At 41.0% G+C, this 15,861-nt stretch overlaps 1 non-coding gene across 1 annotated transcript; it reads right to left on the bottom strand.

Moving 5' to 3' along the window:
* Positions 1-13,961: 13,961 nt before the first annotated feature.
* On the bottom strand, positions 13,962-14,069 carry LOC131767566 (U6 spliceosomal RNA). The gene has a single exon (XR_009338770.1). It is a non-coding gene; the product is annotated as a U6 spliceosomal RNA (small nuclear RNA).
* Between the last annotated feature and the right edge of the window lie 1,792 nt (positions 14,070-15,861).

Genomic DNA, 15,861 nt, shown 5'->3' with positions numbered 1-15,861 from the left:
AGATCTTTATCAAGAAGTTACATGCAGAGTTTGGAAGGTCCAGGTGAAGGTTATTAGTCAAGTTCTCTGACAGTGTCAATGCTCAAATCCCACAAGAGCGACAAAGATAGACCTGTCATTCCTGTGGGTGATGACATACATTCACTGGAGCTTATATGATTTATCAGATGAGACAGCAGTCTCCTTCAGGGTAGAAAGTGTCTCTTCTACATGGGTTTACTAACAGAAGCCAAAAAAAAAAAAAAAAAAAAGCGGGGAGGGGGGTAATTTTCAGCCTTTGTAATTATTTTTGTTACATTGATTAGATTTGATCTTAAGCATATTTTTTGAATCAAGAATTGATTCCACATACATGGCCTTTCATAGGTGCTTGACACCATCATAACTTTAGATGAAATGTTCTATGGTAGCCTGACACTATTTAAAATTGTGACTTGTAGAGCCACACTCCTGTAACCAACAAACCCACAGCCAACATGTAGACTCTTCTGTGTGTGTAGAATCATCACTGGGCTTGTTCTCTAGCTATGTCTTTAGTCAGCAAGGATAGTTTTTTTTTTTTTTTTTTTTTTTTTGCAAGGATAGTTTTGATTGAAACCCATGGTTCATTCTCTCCAAAGGTCGTCATCAGGAAGTCAACAGGATTTTTGAAAAATTACAACCCTAGAGAAGTGGGTAGAGTGTAACACAAGAGCTTCACTTATGAAAACATTTTAGAGTTGCAAGATTCAGGCTGATTGTATCCTAAATGCAATATACCTTTTTTAAAACTGAACTGATTGAATTAAAAAGAGATTAAATTGCATTTGTTTTCAAGATAGTTACGATAATCTAGTAAACATTTCTCATCGATATCCATGGTAATGGTATGCAGAGGTAGTGCATGCTTTAATCTCCGGCATCCTCCAAGCCACAGCTGGATGTAACAAAACCTCTTGCTGTGCAGGTTGCCTAACAAGTAATGGTTAAGAGCCACCAACTGATCCTTTGATCTTCACCGAGCTACTTAAACTGGTGAAAAAATGGAGGTCCTTGTAGTACCAACCTCATGTGTTAACAAAGATTAATGAGTTAATATTGTAAGGCGCTTACAACAGTTCATGTGTAAAGCTGATGAGATTTGATTAAACACGAGAGAGTGAACACAAAGACAGAGGGGCTAATAGATACTTCGCCATATGCTGGTTTGAAGAAACTGGGATCAGCCCCTCCCTCTAGGCCTGGTGGGGGTGGTGAAACGTCCTAGAACCAGGGTGCAAATACTTGCCACAGGAAAAGTGGCATCAGCTAGCTCCCCTTCCTGCATAAGGTGAGTTAGAAATGTGTAATCTGCTCAAGCCTGGAGATAAAAGCCGTTAAGCAGTGGGTGGTAAAATGATTGGGAAGTAATCAGGTGTTTTCAGTTTTTAGAAATACAAACTGTTTCATGCTCCACATGAATATAACCATGATGGTTAATTTCATGTGCCCGTTTGACCAGGCTACGGTGTCCAGTTGTTTGGTGAAACACTAGCCTAGATGTTGCTGTGCAAACGGTATTTTTTTAATGCGATTAACATTGTTTTTTCTTTTTGGCCGTGGCATGTGGCATGTGGGATCTTAGTTCCCTGACCAGGGATTGAACCCACACCCCCTGCACTGGAAGTGCCGAGTCTGAACCACTGGACCGCCAGGGAAGTCTGTGATTAATGTTTAAATCAGTAGAGTTTGAGTTAAGCAGATTATTCTCCCTAATGTGGGTGGACCACATCCAATCATTTGAAGGCCTTAAGTCATGTTATATATTATAATGTTATATATTGTACATAAATATTATATAGTTTCTGTATACATTGGTTCTGTTTCTCTATAGAACCCTGACTAGTACAACAATGAACAACATTCTTAACACTGACTTATGGTTCCCTCTTCTAAGGAAGAGAATCATGTGCTATATTATCTCCTTTTGACTCTGGTATCTTACCTAAGGCATGCCTAGCTTTCAGAAAATTGTTCATTGCATCAGGCACCGGTGATAGTTTGTTCAGAATTCCAGGACTAGCTACGTTATACACCCCGAACTGACTAAATGAAGGCAGACCTCACCAGTGAAATTTCAGGCATCAGTGAGGAAAATATTTTTTAGTGTTGGGTCATGAAATACCCCATAAAATACTGTTAGCTTAGTGTTTCTTGCCTGAATCAATGTCCTTAGAATGCAATGTGGCCGAAAGTAGATGGTAAGAACTCCCTTTTTGGTGTAATTAAGGGATGGGGTTATTTTGTCAGGTGAGCAGTCATCTTGGTGGCAGAAATCAGTTTCACAGACCCACTAGGCTACAAGGGTCATCATGGAGTCATCTGGACCCTGCTGACCTCACACAGCACGGCCGCTAGGTCCAACCCCATACTTACTGATGCTCTCACTACCACACTCAATTTAGGAATCATCTTTGTAGTTGTCTGGACTTTTATTTACCTACCTTCCCCATATGTTGAAGTTATATTTTGCAAGACAGTCTTTGTAAACTCCTGAGTAAAGAGAACCAATCGGTCTGCTTCTCCAGTGATATTTGACAAGGCAATTTAAAGGCAATAAGAAGCCAAGTGAGGTTAAGGGATGGGGACAGAGAACATCCAAAATAGCTCCTCATCAGTTTGGTTTTTGTCACACGAGAAGGTGATTTCATATTTCCTATGAGAAGAAATGGTATTTTTCTTGGGCTGGCTTTTGTCATAAACATGAGGTTAATGTTTGCATTTTCTGCAAGAGTAGTCCTCCACCCCAGTTTAATGCAAACTCTCTCTTTTTTTTTTTTTTTTGGCTGTGCTGAGCAACATGCAGGATCTTAGTTCCCCAACCAGTGATTGAACGTGTGTTTCCAGCGGTGGAAGCTTGGAGTCTTAACCACCGGACTTCCAGGAAAGTCCCTGCAAACTCTCTTTAATGTCAATAATTCTGACACACTTCAACAGTTATTCTCATGACTATTCACTGATTTGAACGGCTAGTATTCAGCTGAGCATATGAAGGCCACAGAGGGTTCTGCTGTCATCCTTCCCCTGTCATCTAGGTGACTATGAGAACTTATAATTTTTTATGTCAACGGTTGCCTCTCCCACTTGACCAATAACTCTTCAAAGGATTACATCTTCCTCATTCTCCTATCTTCTCAGAGCAAAATTCTTTAATCCTATTATATAATCAATCATATTATATAATTGTAAACAGTGGCAAATAACAATGACAATCATATAAGCAGAAACAAAACCTCACAGGAAAAAGAAAACTGGGCACCAAAACTCAAGATGTAAAATAAGAGAAGATAAAGAAACTCCATGAACATACTCACGTGTGGTGCTAGAAAATGTGCTATGGTGCACAGCAGCTGACATGTGTTACCTTACAGATGCAGCCTACATTGACAAGTATGTATTAAATATGATTATGTCGTATGTAGTAAACACCCTGTGTTGTGCTCAGCGTTTAGGAGGTACACAATATTGGTCAGCTCCATGCTTTTTCTTGAAGCACCACTTAGCTCCAAGTATTGATGACATCTCATGTGCAGACTTAATCTCACCTCATTCATGAGTTAATTGGAAACAGGTCTGATAGTACATGAACAGCAGAAATTCAGAAGCATGAAATTAGCTTTGCTGTCCTAATCCCAGCATCTGGTGTCTCTTGGATGAGCTCCTGGATCCCACTGCACTCTCTCCCTAACCCTCAACCTGCATGTCCATCCATCCTGATGGACTGGATTTCTGCACTGATACAGTTCTTTGTAGGAATCACCCTGCTCACAGCCTCAGCCCATCTGACGGGGGCCCAGCCACTGCCTCAAGCCTGGACATCGTCTCTTCCTACCTAGACATAGACTAATCCAGTTTCCATCCAGATTGACTCCTTTGGAACAAAATCACTGCCTATTGCTCGATTATGATTATTGCTGGACCCCATCAACCAGACTGTAACCATTCATGATTGAAAATGACCTTGATTAGACCTGAGTTTGCCAAAACCCATGGACAAGGTAATTCAGGCTGAGCCCTATCTCCCCCATCAGGTGGCATCTTGCCTGGCACTGTTTTTGTCTGCCAGCTTGCTCTTGATCTCAACTCGCAAGAGCTCATTCTTGGCCCAAAGAGACATAAGCATTTAGCTTTGAAAATCATCTTAGCTTCCTGTTGCTTGGGCTTAATTTAATTTACTGTTTTTAGAGAGTGTCTTTAAAAATCTAAAACAACAACTACTGGATGAGTATCAAAGTTATCTAAAACCTCACTACCCAAAGCATCATTACTAGACGAACAACATGGGCCTCTCCTAGGCACTTGTTAGAAGTGCAGAATCTCAGGCCCCTCCCCAGATTTACTGAATCAGGATCTGCATTTTAACAAGGTAATTCATTTGCACATTCACATTTGAAAACGCTGATCTAAATACTTCTCAGCAAACATCAAATGGAGGTACTACTGAGAAACTATTGCGAGGTTAGAAAAAGATTTATTTGTTTATTTTAAAAAATATATTCTGTTGGTTTTATATAGATATTCTTTATTTTGTTTAGGTTATATCTCTTTCTTCCCTTTATTATTATTATTATTATTATTATTATTACTGTTATATTTTTTTGCCGCACCTCGAGGGTTGTGGTATCTTAGTTCTCCGACCAGGGACTGAACCCAGGCCTTCAGCAGTGAAAGTGCAGAGTCCTAACCACTGGACCACCAAGGAGTTCCCAGAAAAACATTCATCTGAAAGAATCAATTTTATCAACAAAGGCAATTGTTCTGAAGTCGAAGTGATTTTACATCACTGTACTCAAGGTAGTCCTGAGTTTGCTCAAAACCCAACATGTGGGCTTCCCTGGTGGCGCAGTGGTTGAGAGTCCGCCTGCCGATGCAGGGGACACGGGTTCGTGCCCCGGTCCGGAAAGATCCCACATGCCGTGGAGCGGCTGGGCCCGTGAGCCATGGCCGCTGAGCCTGTGCGTCTGGAGCCTGTGCTCCGCAACGGGAGAGGCCACAACAGTGAGAGGCCCGTGTACCGCAAAAAAAAAAAAAAAAAACCCAATATGTGCAGGTTTGATTATGAAATGCACTTCCTGAATTGCTAGTCACTTCTGAGTTCTCTCCTGGCACGTCCTTTCTGTCTCAGCCTCATGTGAGTAAATTATCATAGTGGTCTCCGTGAAAATTACCATACAGGAAACAACAGGAGACTCTTAATTACTGAATTCCCACACAGCATTTATTCTTTATGTTAGAGCCATTGGAGAGCCTCTGGGCATATATATACAATTAAAAAGATAAACAAGATTCCCAGGCAAGTTGCAGCTGTTCTTAACTTTCTTGGAACACTAACCTGGATAACTGCTTCCTTTTATATCAGAGTAAGTTCCCTGCCAGTGACAGTTTGTTGTCTAATAACCTGAGGGACTGGAGTATGCTTGTGAGGTAGTGCAGGTGCAGTGCTGGGCCCAAGGGGTCCCAGTGGCTTTTCCTTCCCCAGCTCTGAGTGCAGTAGGTTTCTTAGAACCTGACATTAGGGTGCTGAGAGGCAAGTCTGTTAGGTTTAGCTCCTACCAGAAGAATGTTTCTTGCTCTACTGCGGACCAGAAATGACTCTTAAATTGGCTGCACTACACCTAAACCAGCACAGACAGAAGAAACAGCTGGCCCTTTTAGAAGATCATTCTTATGTTTAACGTGTTAGGAATTTTTTTTCTCTAAAGTCTAAAATCCTTTTTGCCGCCAAATGAAGACATTTTCATACATATTCTATCTACAGACAGACATCTACCCACTGGAGAAAATGATAGAATATTAGTGTTCAGTGTTCAATAATTCTTCTCTAGGTGAAACTCCAACTCTCCTCTTTTTTCTCTTTAACTTTTGTGTCTTTTTAAAAACCCTCTCGGGCTTCCCTGGTGGCGCAGTGGTTGAGAGTCCGCCTGCCGATGCAGGGGACACGGGTTCGTGCCCCGGTCCGGGAGGATCCCACGTGCTGCGGAGCGGCTGGGCCCGTGAGCCGTGGCCGCTGCGCCTGCGCGTCCGGAGCCTGTGCTCCGCAACGGGAGAGGCCGCAACGGTGAGAGGCCCGCGTACCGCAAAAAAAAAAAAGGTGAGTTTAGGGGCTTCCCTGGTGGCACAGTGGTGGAGAGTCCGCCTGCCGATGCAGGGGACACAGGTTCATGCCCCGGTCCGGGAGGATCCCACATGCCGCGGAGCGGCTGGGCCCGTGAGCCATGGCCGCTGAGCCTGCGCGTCCGGAGCCTGTGCTCCGCAACGGGAGAGGCCGCGGCGGTGAGAGGCCCGCGTACCACAAAAAAAAAAAAAAAAAAAAAAAGGTGAGTTTAGGGGCTTCCCTGGTGGCGCAGTGGTGGAGAGTCCGCCTGCCGATGCAGGGGACACGGGTTCGTGCCCCGGTCCGGGAAGATCCCACATGCCGCGGAGCGGCTGGGCCCGTGAGCCATGGCCGCTGAGCCTGCGCGTCCGGAGCCTGTGCTGCGCAACGAGAGAGGCCACAACAGTGAGAGGCCCGCGTACCACAAAAAAAAAAAAAAAAAAAAAAAAAAAAAAGGAAGGACTTCCATTAGTTGACTCCTCCTTAAGTCTCTTCTTGCTCTAAGCTTCCTCAAGTCTGAGAAATCTGTCATTAGTGGACTCAGTGTTTTTCACAATCCTTTCCATCCTTCCACTCTCCTTTAATTTTTCTATTTTTAAGAGCTCATTTGCTTGAAAATTAGGAGAGAATCTGAAGGTAATCATCTACTTTTAATAAAGGAAGTATTAAGGAATATATACAAAAATCCAAAACATTATAAAGATGAATACTTTTATCACTATGCACCCACCTCACAACTTTAATAAATAAAATATCACCATTAAAGTTTAATCCACTCAATATTTTAATTTAATCCTCTCATCTATTGCCATTACTTCCCTATACCTAGGAGGTAACCTCTCTCCAAGATAGTCTTTTAGTCTTTAACGTAAATTCAAGTCATAGTGTTATCTCTGCAAGGTCTGTTGTATTTTAGCCTAAGATCTAACAATAAAATAAATAAGTTATAAATACATTTATCAGAATTTTTGGCAGATGGACAAAAGGCAAGGAGCAGAGTGTCCATCCCAGTGGAAAGAGCTGACGCTGAGAATCATAATATACCTATATTTTGTCCTACGTGTGTCAACAAGTGGAGTTTTCCTGTTGCCGGTGTTTTATTTACATATGGAGGGCTCTTGCAACAGTACTAATTCTAACTTTTCTTTCCCATTTTGTAATTGCTTAACGTCCTTGTTTGTTAGCTTTCTCTTTGGAAACTGAATATGGAAGAATACGGGAACAGTAGTGGTATCTACAGGAGAGAGACAAAGAATGACTACTTTAAGATTTATTAGTTCAACAACAAACTTGTTTACTTTAGAACACGTCAGTAATTATGTCAGTCCTAGCTGACAATCACCTGTAACAACACTTGGAGTTACTAGGCTTTTGCTCTGCCCACAACGTTGCCAGCATCATCTTTGCTTTTGCCTTACCAACCACCTTCCATCCAGACTGACCACCTTCCGGGTTCTCAAAAATATGCAGATCCATCTCTGTCCCAGGCCTTTCACACATGCTTTTCCTTCCACTTGGAGTGCTCTTCCTCTGCTCTCCACAGTGCTAGTTATTTCTCCTCCCCCGCCTCCTCAGATGGCCACCTCGTCTACAGTGGGTCCTCACTCCCCTTATGTCATCTCAGCCCTCTCTTAGTTTTCCTCTAAGCATGTATCACAGTTGCAATTTTACTCTCTCCTCCTTTAAAACATAAACACCGTGTGGGCAGACACCTTTCTGTCTTCCTTACCAATTGCTTACCATAGTCTTTAGCAATAGGAGGGATTTAATTGTATCTTTTAAAAGAAAAAAAGTAAGAGAGAGAGAGAAGGAAAGAAAGAAAGAAAAAGAGGAAGGGAGAGAGAGAGGAAGGAAGGAAGAAAGAAAGAAAAAGATAGGAGGGAGGGAGAGAGGGAAGGAAGGAGGGAAGGAAGAAGGAAGGAAAAGAAAGAGACAAAGTGAGTACTCACTTTCTTTATGTATAAATCTTGTGTCTTTTTTTAAAATTAGTAATTCATGGAAATATCCCTTGAATGTGGTTCAAGTCTTTGCCACAATGAATCTTATTGTATGGTAAATTGGGCATTTCTTCATTAAATTATTGGTTTGAAAGAGAATCTTGACATTTTCAAGTCCTTTAAATAGACTTAAAGCACCAGCACTAGCAGTCAACCATCTTGGGAGGTTATTGTAGATTTTTTAAAAAAATTTTAAACTTTGAGAAAATTACAGATTCACATGCAGTTGTAAGAAATAATTCACGGGAACCCTGTGTATCCTTCACTCAGTTGCCCCCAGTGGTAACATCTTGCATTACTATAGTACAACATCACAACCAGGAAAATGATTGTTTTTAACAAAGTGACAGGTTTTTTTTTTCCAATTCCAATCCAAGCTCTTTCACAAAAGAGCTTGAGGTGGTATATAAAAAGGACAAATATAATACCATTGCTTTACAATTAATTACAAAGGAGGAAAACAAGGTTAAAAGCAGATAAGAAAATAAGGTTAACTCTTGGGGCTAATTCAAAGTTTATAACCTAGTTCTCTGCAGGGTCAACAGATTCTAATTAATTCCCAACTGGAAACATGCCACCTCTTCAATGGAAGACAAAGCCTTTCTTAATTCCTAAAACAATAAAAAGTTCTCATAAGGGACACCTAAGTATGCTTATAAGAGACACAGTTTTTAATCATTTTCCTTGAATTACAGTGAATGTGACAAGTGGGGAACCACAGAGCTAACTCTTTAGCTAAATATCTGCCTCCTGCAAGACAACAGATCTTATCATAGACCTTCAGGGTCACTCACATAGCATCAAAACACTAGATGCTAAATTATCAAACTGCACAGTATTATTAAACTCCTATGAGTCAGTCACAGGGAACAGGCAGATCTACTCACAAATATTCTGGTTTTCCTCCTTCTGGGTCCCTGTTAAGACTGCAATTTCCAGCCCCCTTGAAGTTAAGCTTAGCCAGTGACTTGCTTCCGCCAATGAAATATGAGTGGAATTGACATGTGTCAATTCCAAGTGGAAGCATTTAATTGGTGGTGTCAACGGCACACTTCTTTTCCCTACTTCAGTGACAGTGGGATAATGAGTTAGCAAGAAGCCTCCATTATCCTGGGCCCCAAGAGAATAAACGAAGCAGAGACCTCTGCCGGTCCATGTTGGACTCATTGCATGAATGAGAAATAAACCTGGATGGAGGTTGAGATTTGATAGTTGTTCATTATCGTAGGTTAACTTGATAGCCCATCTTTGTTGTTATAGGAAAAAAAAAAAATCCCTTAAAATATAGTTACTTGGGCTTCCCTGGTGGCGCAGTGGTTGGGAGTCCGCCTGCGGATGTGGGGGGCGCGGGTTCGTGGGCCCGTGAGCCGTGGCCGCTGGGCCTGCGCGTCCGGAGCCTGTGCTCCGCAGCGGGAGAGGCCACAGCAGTGAGAGGCCCACGTACCGCAAAAAAAAATATATATATATATAGTTACTTGTTATTCTATCTAGTCAGGTTCCTTTTCTTGAGGCTATCTATGCCCATTTCCTCCCCTTGATGAGTGTGGAAAAGACTGGTTGCAGTATTAAATGGACCTTGCCGCCAATTTAACCGTAAGTATGATTTGGTCCTTGTTTGCTCTGAAAATAATCTGTCCATGACACTCCCGGTGAGGATGACTCTAGCAACATACTGAAACTCTGGGAACATCTCACGACTAGTCCCATAAGAACAAATTGACTCGTTAAAGGAGAATAGCTCATCATTAAAACCCAAACCTCGAGGCTCAAGTGACAAAGTGAGATGGGAGGAAGTTGGCTGTTTGATTTTGATACATCTGACGTCTCCCATTGCTGTGACCGCTTCCTGCACTTCATCCTTCCACTCTTTGGTGATAAAAGGAAAGGGGAAAAGGTCCTCACACAAAGCATTTTTAATTATCTGTTAATTGGATGAAATGGCAATTAAAGTGCCTAAGGGCTATATGCATATTCACAGATTGTCTTCAAAGGGTACAATTACCAAAGCCAATGAAAAAGATTATGAGTTAATATTGGATTGTGATTTGGGGCAGAGGAGGGTGAGGTATGTTCAGATATCTTCCTCCAAATAGCTCCTAAGATTAATTTGTCTCTCCGGTTTTATATGATAGTGTGTAGAGGTACAGTTTGCCTGGGAGCATAGCATGTTTGTCACAGGAACAATTTCCACAGTGGGTAGTCATTGGCCATTTTCCTGATTGCTCTAGGTGTACAATACTCTAGAGGTACAGGATGGATTTCTTACTCAATATAAAAGTTTAGATAATATTTTCCATGATTTCCATGTCTAATATTATTTCCATCAGAAATAAGTATTTCTGCTTGTGGTAAAGATTAAATATAATATTCCCTTTGTGAATTTCCATGGGAACATAAAAACAATATTGTTGAGAGTAGTAGCAACATTTTCTTTCAGAGCTGCCGAAAAGAGTATGGAAAAGACATTTGGGGATACCATGCTGAACTCCTCTCTCTGCCTTGAAGAATATTTTGACAGTTAAGATTCAATGTCCAAGTGACAACGCAGTAAACATAAGTTCAAATTCCACAGGGCCCAGGAATGGATGGGAATTACAGGCACTTTACTCTGTCTGCCGGCGTTCTGCTCAGCCTCTGAGGTCCTTGGAAGGGGAAAAAAGCCACACACATCCCCAGGGCACCCTCTAAGTGCCTGAGTCTTTGTCACTATATTCCTGCCACTTCAGATAATGTAAGGCAGCTGGCGAAATATAAATGCTCAGTGACCACAGTTTGGAGATTTCCAAAGATAAAAGTTTTTTCAGTTACTTTGTGGTCAGGTCCATCTGAAAGAACCATTGACTTTTTAAAAAATATTTTTAAAATTAATAGATTATTATTTTTAAAATGTTAATTGAAATATAGTTGATTTACAATGTTGTGTTAGTTTCAGGTGTACTGAAAAGTGATTCATTTTGTGTGTGTGTGTGTGTGTATGTATGTATATATATACACACATATATATATTCTTTTTTTAGTAGTGTGTATATTTTAATCCCAAACTCCTAATTTATCCACCCCTCCCTTTCCCCTGTGGTAACCATAAGTTTGTTTTCTATGTCTGTGGGTCTATTTCTGTTTTGTAAATTAATAGATTTTTTTTTAGAGCTAGTTTAGGTTTACAGAAAAATTGAGCAGAGGTACAGAGTTCCCATTCTCTTCCTTCCCCCATTCCCTTGTTATTAACGTATTGCAATAGTGTGGAACATTTGTTACAATTGATGAACCAATATTGATACGCTATTATTTTTAAAATTTTATTTATATTTATTTTTGGCAGTGTTGGGTCTTCGTTGCGGCGCACGGGCTTCTCATCGTGGTGTCTTCTTTTGCTGTGGAGCACGAGCTCTGGGCACATGGGTTTCAGTAGTTGTGGCACGTGGGCTCAGTAGTTGTGGCTTGTGGGCTCTGGAGCGCAGGCTCAGTAGTTGTGGTGCACGGGCTTAGTTGCTCCACAGCGTGTGGGATCTTCCTGGACCAGGTCTTGAACCTGTGTCCCCTGCATTAGTAGGCAGATTCTTAACCACTGTGCCACCAGGGAAGCCCCGATACGTTATTATTTATTAAAACCTGTACTTCACTTAGGGTTCACTTTTGTGTTGTACAGTTTTATGGGTTTTGACAAACGTGTAATGTCTTATATCTACCATTATAGTATCAGATAGAATAATTTCACCTAAAAATCCCCTGTAAGAGACATTGACTTTTATAGCTATTTAAGAAGTGTGTTCCCAGGCTCCTGGCCCTCTGGACACAGTCTAGCTCCACAGGGCTGAATACTGTAACCGAGAAGTGCTCTGTAGTAATGAGAGATGTGTGGCCTGGTGGTAAAGTGAATTGGCCCTGCTCTGCCACTGCCACGTCATTTAGCCTCTCTCATCTGTAAAATGGGGCTAAGTATATAGTATTTTGTACATGAGTATTAGATGAGATTATACATGTAAAGAACTTAGAACAGTGCCAGGTAGATAGCAGGTACTCCATACATTTTAGCTGAAATGATTTTTCAAAAACGAACGAAGGTGTAGAACTAAACACATATACACACACAAGAGTACAAGTTAAATTAGGAAAATCCAAATAAGTTCAGTGGGTTGTATCAATGTCAGCATCCTGGTTGGGATAGAATCCTACAGTATTGTAAAATATTACTTATCACTGGGGAGATGGGGCAAAGTGCAGCTCTATTATTTCTTACATGTAGCATGTGAATCTACAATGGTCTCAATAACAATTTCAATTTAAAGTAATTCAGGTGGCGGGGGTGGGGGCAGTGCTGTAGGGGTTACCAGTTCGAGATGGAGAAATGGCAACAGGGGATCATTGATCACACCCCACCTGGGAACCAAAATCAGCTGTCAGGGCCTTTGAGAAAAGTTGGGGAAATTTGGATACAGAATGAGAATTGTGTTCTTATTTTTGTTAGAACTGACCTGGGTATTGTGGTTATAGAAGGAAAAAGAAATGAATTTAGTGCCTCAACTCTTCATGGCCTGAACCTGCAAGGCTGTGACAAGCTGATTATTAGAAAGCCTCCCTACATAACTCTTTTTAAAAATATATATATATATATATATATATATATATATATATATTTATTTATTTATTTATTTGGCTGCACTGGGTCTTAGTTGCAGCACACAGGATCTTCAGTTGCAGCATGTGGGATCTAGATCCCTGACCAGGAATCGAACCCAGGCTCCCTGTATTAGGAATGCAGAGTCTTAGCCACTGGATCCACCAGGGAAGTCCCCCAACATAACTCTTTACTTTAGAGTTATAATCACCACCACGTTCTAGAAGAGAAACTCAATCAGCCACAGCTGGCCATTATTTTGCCCAAGACCTAAGCCTTTAGATACTGCAAACAAAGTCTTCCTATAAGAGGGTCACCAGCTCTACGGGACATATTCTCAATAAGGGATTATTAATCATACATTATGTGCAAGCTTCCTCCCAAAATGAACTACCCAGATATAAAACGGAACAACAGGCTGTACTGAGGATTCAGCCTCCTTGAATTTGAATGCCACAGATGTATTCCCAGCAAGACAAATGAATGAGTAATTATTACTCAGCACAGTGATAGACTGTATGCTTTAGACAGTGTCATTTCGACTTTAGCCAAGGTGTTTAATGTCCCTGTTTGTAAAACACTTTCTTCCCCAAAACAGCTAGATCTTGGGAATTTCCTTACTGTCTAACTTTCAAGTTCTTGCAACTGAGGAGTGCATTTCCAGGCATGAAAGTTTAGGGAATGCCTTTTCACCTACTGAAGATATTCACATTGCTGAGAAGTTTTAGATAAAGAACTGCTCTGTCTCAGCTTCAAAGAATTGTAATAACATATGCATTTTTTTCCTCTCTAAAGATCTTTTGTCGACCAGGCTCCTCTCTTTCTGATCTTTTCTGATAGAAAGTTACCAGCATGAACATGCTTGTGGTATTCCTGGAACTGTTATGTTAAACTAAACTTTTAAAGGTATTTTGAATTCAAATACGAAAATAAGCTCCCGTGGGTTATTCTTCCTGAGTGTAGATATATATATTTCTTTTTTTATAAAAACATCTTCATTGGAGTATAATTGCTTTACAGTGGTGTGTTAGTTTCTGCTTTATAACAAAGTGAATCAGCTATACATATACATATATCCCCATATCCCCTCCCTCTTGTGTCTCCCTCCCACCCTCCCTATCCCACCCCTCTAGGTGGCCACAAAGCACCGGGCTGATCTCCCTGTGCTATGCGGAGGCTTCCCACTAGCTATCTATTTTATATTTGGTAGTGTATATATGTCCATGCCACTCTCTCAAAAAATATGGAACGCTTCACGAATTTGCATGTCATCCTTGCACAGGGGTCCATGCTAATCTTCTTTGTATCGTTCCAGTTTTAGTAAATGTGCTGCCGAAGTGAGCACTAAATATATATTTCCATTCCTATTTTTTAATTATAAAAATGCGGGGGTTTAAAAATATTTATTTATTTATTTGGCTGTGTTGGGTCTTAGTTGCAGCACGTGGGATCTTCGTTGCAGCGTGCAGGAGCTTTTAGTTGCTGCATGTGGGATCTAGTTCTCTGACCAGGGGTCGAACCCGGGTCCCCTGCATTGGGAGTACAGTCTTAGCCACTGGACCACCAGGGAAGTCCCTATAAAATGTGTTTTTAAATGTATGCTTCGCGGATCACATATTTAGGGCAGGCACCGTCCACACTCCACCCACAGTAGTAGCTGGTCAACACTCAGGGAGTTATTTTTTATAGATTAAATAGAACAGTTAAATCACATACGAGTAACCTGGGCTACCAAATTTAGTTTCTCTCTTGGTTAGTATTGTTTCTTTCAGCAGCTTTACCCATATATTACAGGTTACTTCTCATTTGTTTGCAATGAAAATATTGTCTCATGCATTAAAGTTTTTTGCTTTTTTGGGTTTTTTAAATTCTGAAAATGGAGAAGTGTTTGTTCAGGTGATGGTTTAGACATCACAATTTCCTCTTTTGCAAAAAAAGGGGGTGGTGGGAGTTGTTTACAAGTAATCTCTAGTTCCCCTTCAGATTGCATATCCTTTGAGTCAACTCATTAGTAGCTCAGAAGAATACCCAGAAAGCTATGGCATCTAATATCTGCTTTTATTTTATTTTTATTTTTTATTTATTATTTTTTTTTGCGGTACGCGGGCCTCTCACTGCTGTGGCCTCTCCCGTTGCGGAGCACAGGCTCCGGACGCGCAGGCTCAGCGGCCATGGCTCACGGGCCCCGCAGCTCCGCGGCATGTGGGATCTTCCTGGACCGGGGCACGAACCCGCGTCCCCTGCATCGGCAGGAGGACTCTCCCACTGCGCCACCAGGGAAGCCCCTAATATCTGTTTTTAAAAGATAATTTTCTATCTTCCCAACTACTCTTCTCAACTTGAAATGTCCCAGTTGGTTTAGCTTTCCCCAGATTTAAATTATTCCTGGCACAAAGTTAAAGCTATTTTGGTAAATTTTAGCTTACTTTGCCTTGAAACCCATTGACGTTTAAGTGATCAATAAAATGATCATTTTTCCTCTGAGTCAACAAACATGAGACATTATTCTGAGAGATGGAAAGGTGAAGTTTACAACTATATTAAGTCAAAGTTTTTGATAAACTAACTGTGGTACCAGCATTAGGTATACAAAGAACAATATGGTTCTTTAAGGTAAATCTATCTTTGGAATTAGTAGAATAAAAGTAGTTTTCTCTGAGATCCTCTCATTTAGGGCATTAATTTGAGGGCCTTACACACACAAACACACACACACCCCTGCTGTACTTAGAAACTAAGTACCTGGATTAAATTGTATCTCTAGATAGATATTGATAGATAGGAAGATAGATAGATATAACCTAGCCAAATGTCATTTATAGTTATAAAAATATAGACCATGCTAACTATACCTTTATATAAATAAATAAATGGGCCAGTTTGTCTCTCTAAAGCCTTTTATGGCTTTAATTGGACTGCTTGTTTCCTTTATCCTTTAGTTGTTATAGCTATATGGCAGTTAGCCATACTTGAGTACATATTATCAGGTAGGGGTTTTTTTTTTCCCCGTTAAGTGTCATTTTTACTGAATTCATTTATTTATGTATTTATTTATTTTTGGCTGCGTTGGGTCTTCGTTGTGGTGCGTGGGCTTCTCATTGCTGTGGCTTCTCTTGTTGCCGAGCACGGGCTCTAGG

Source organism: Kogia breviceps, chromosome 12, assembly GCF_026419965.1.
Source record: "Kogia breviceps isolate mKogBre1 chromosome 12, mKogBre1 haplotype 1, whole genome shotgun sequence".
In the NCBI taxonomy this organism is placed as follows: Eukaryota; Metazoa; Chordata; class Mammalia; order Artiodactyla; family Physeteridae; genus Kogia; species Kogia breviceps.
This window is presented reverse-complemented; position numbering and strand designations above follow the sequence as displayed.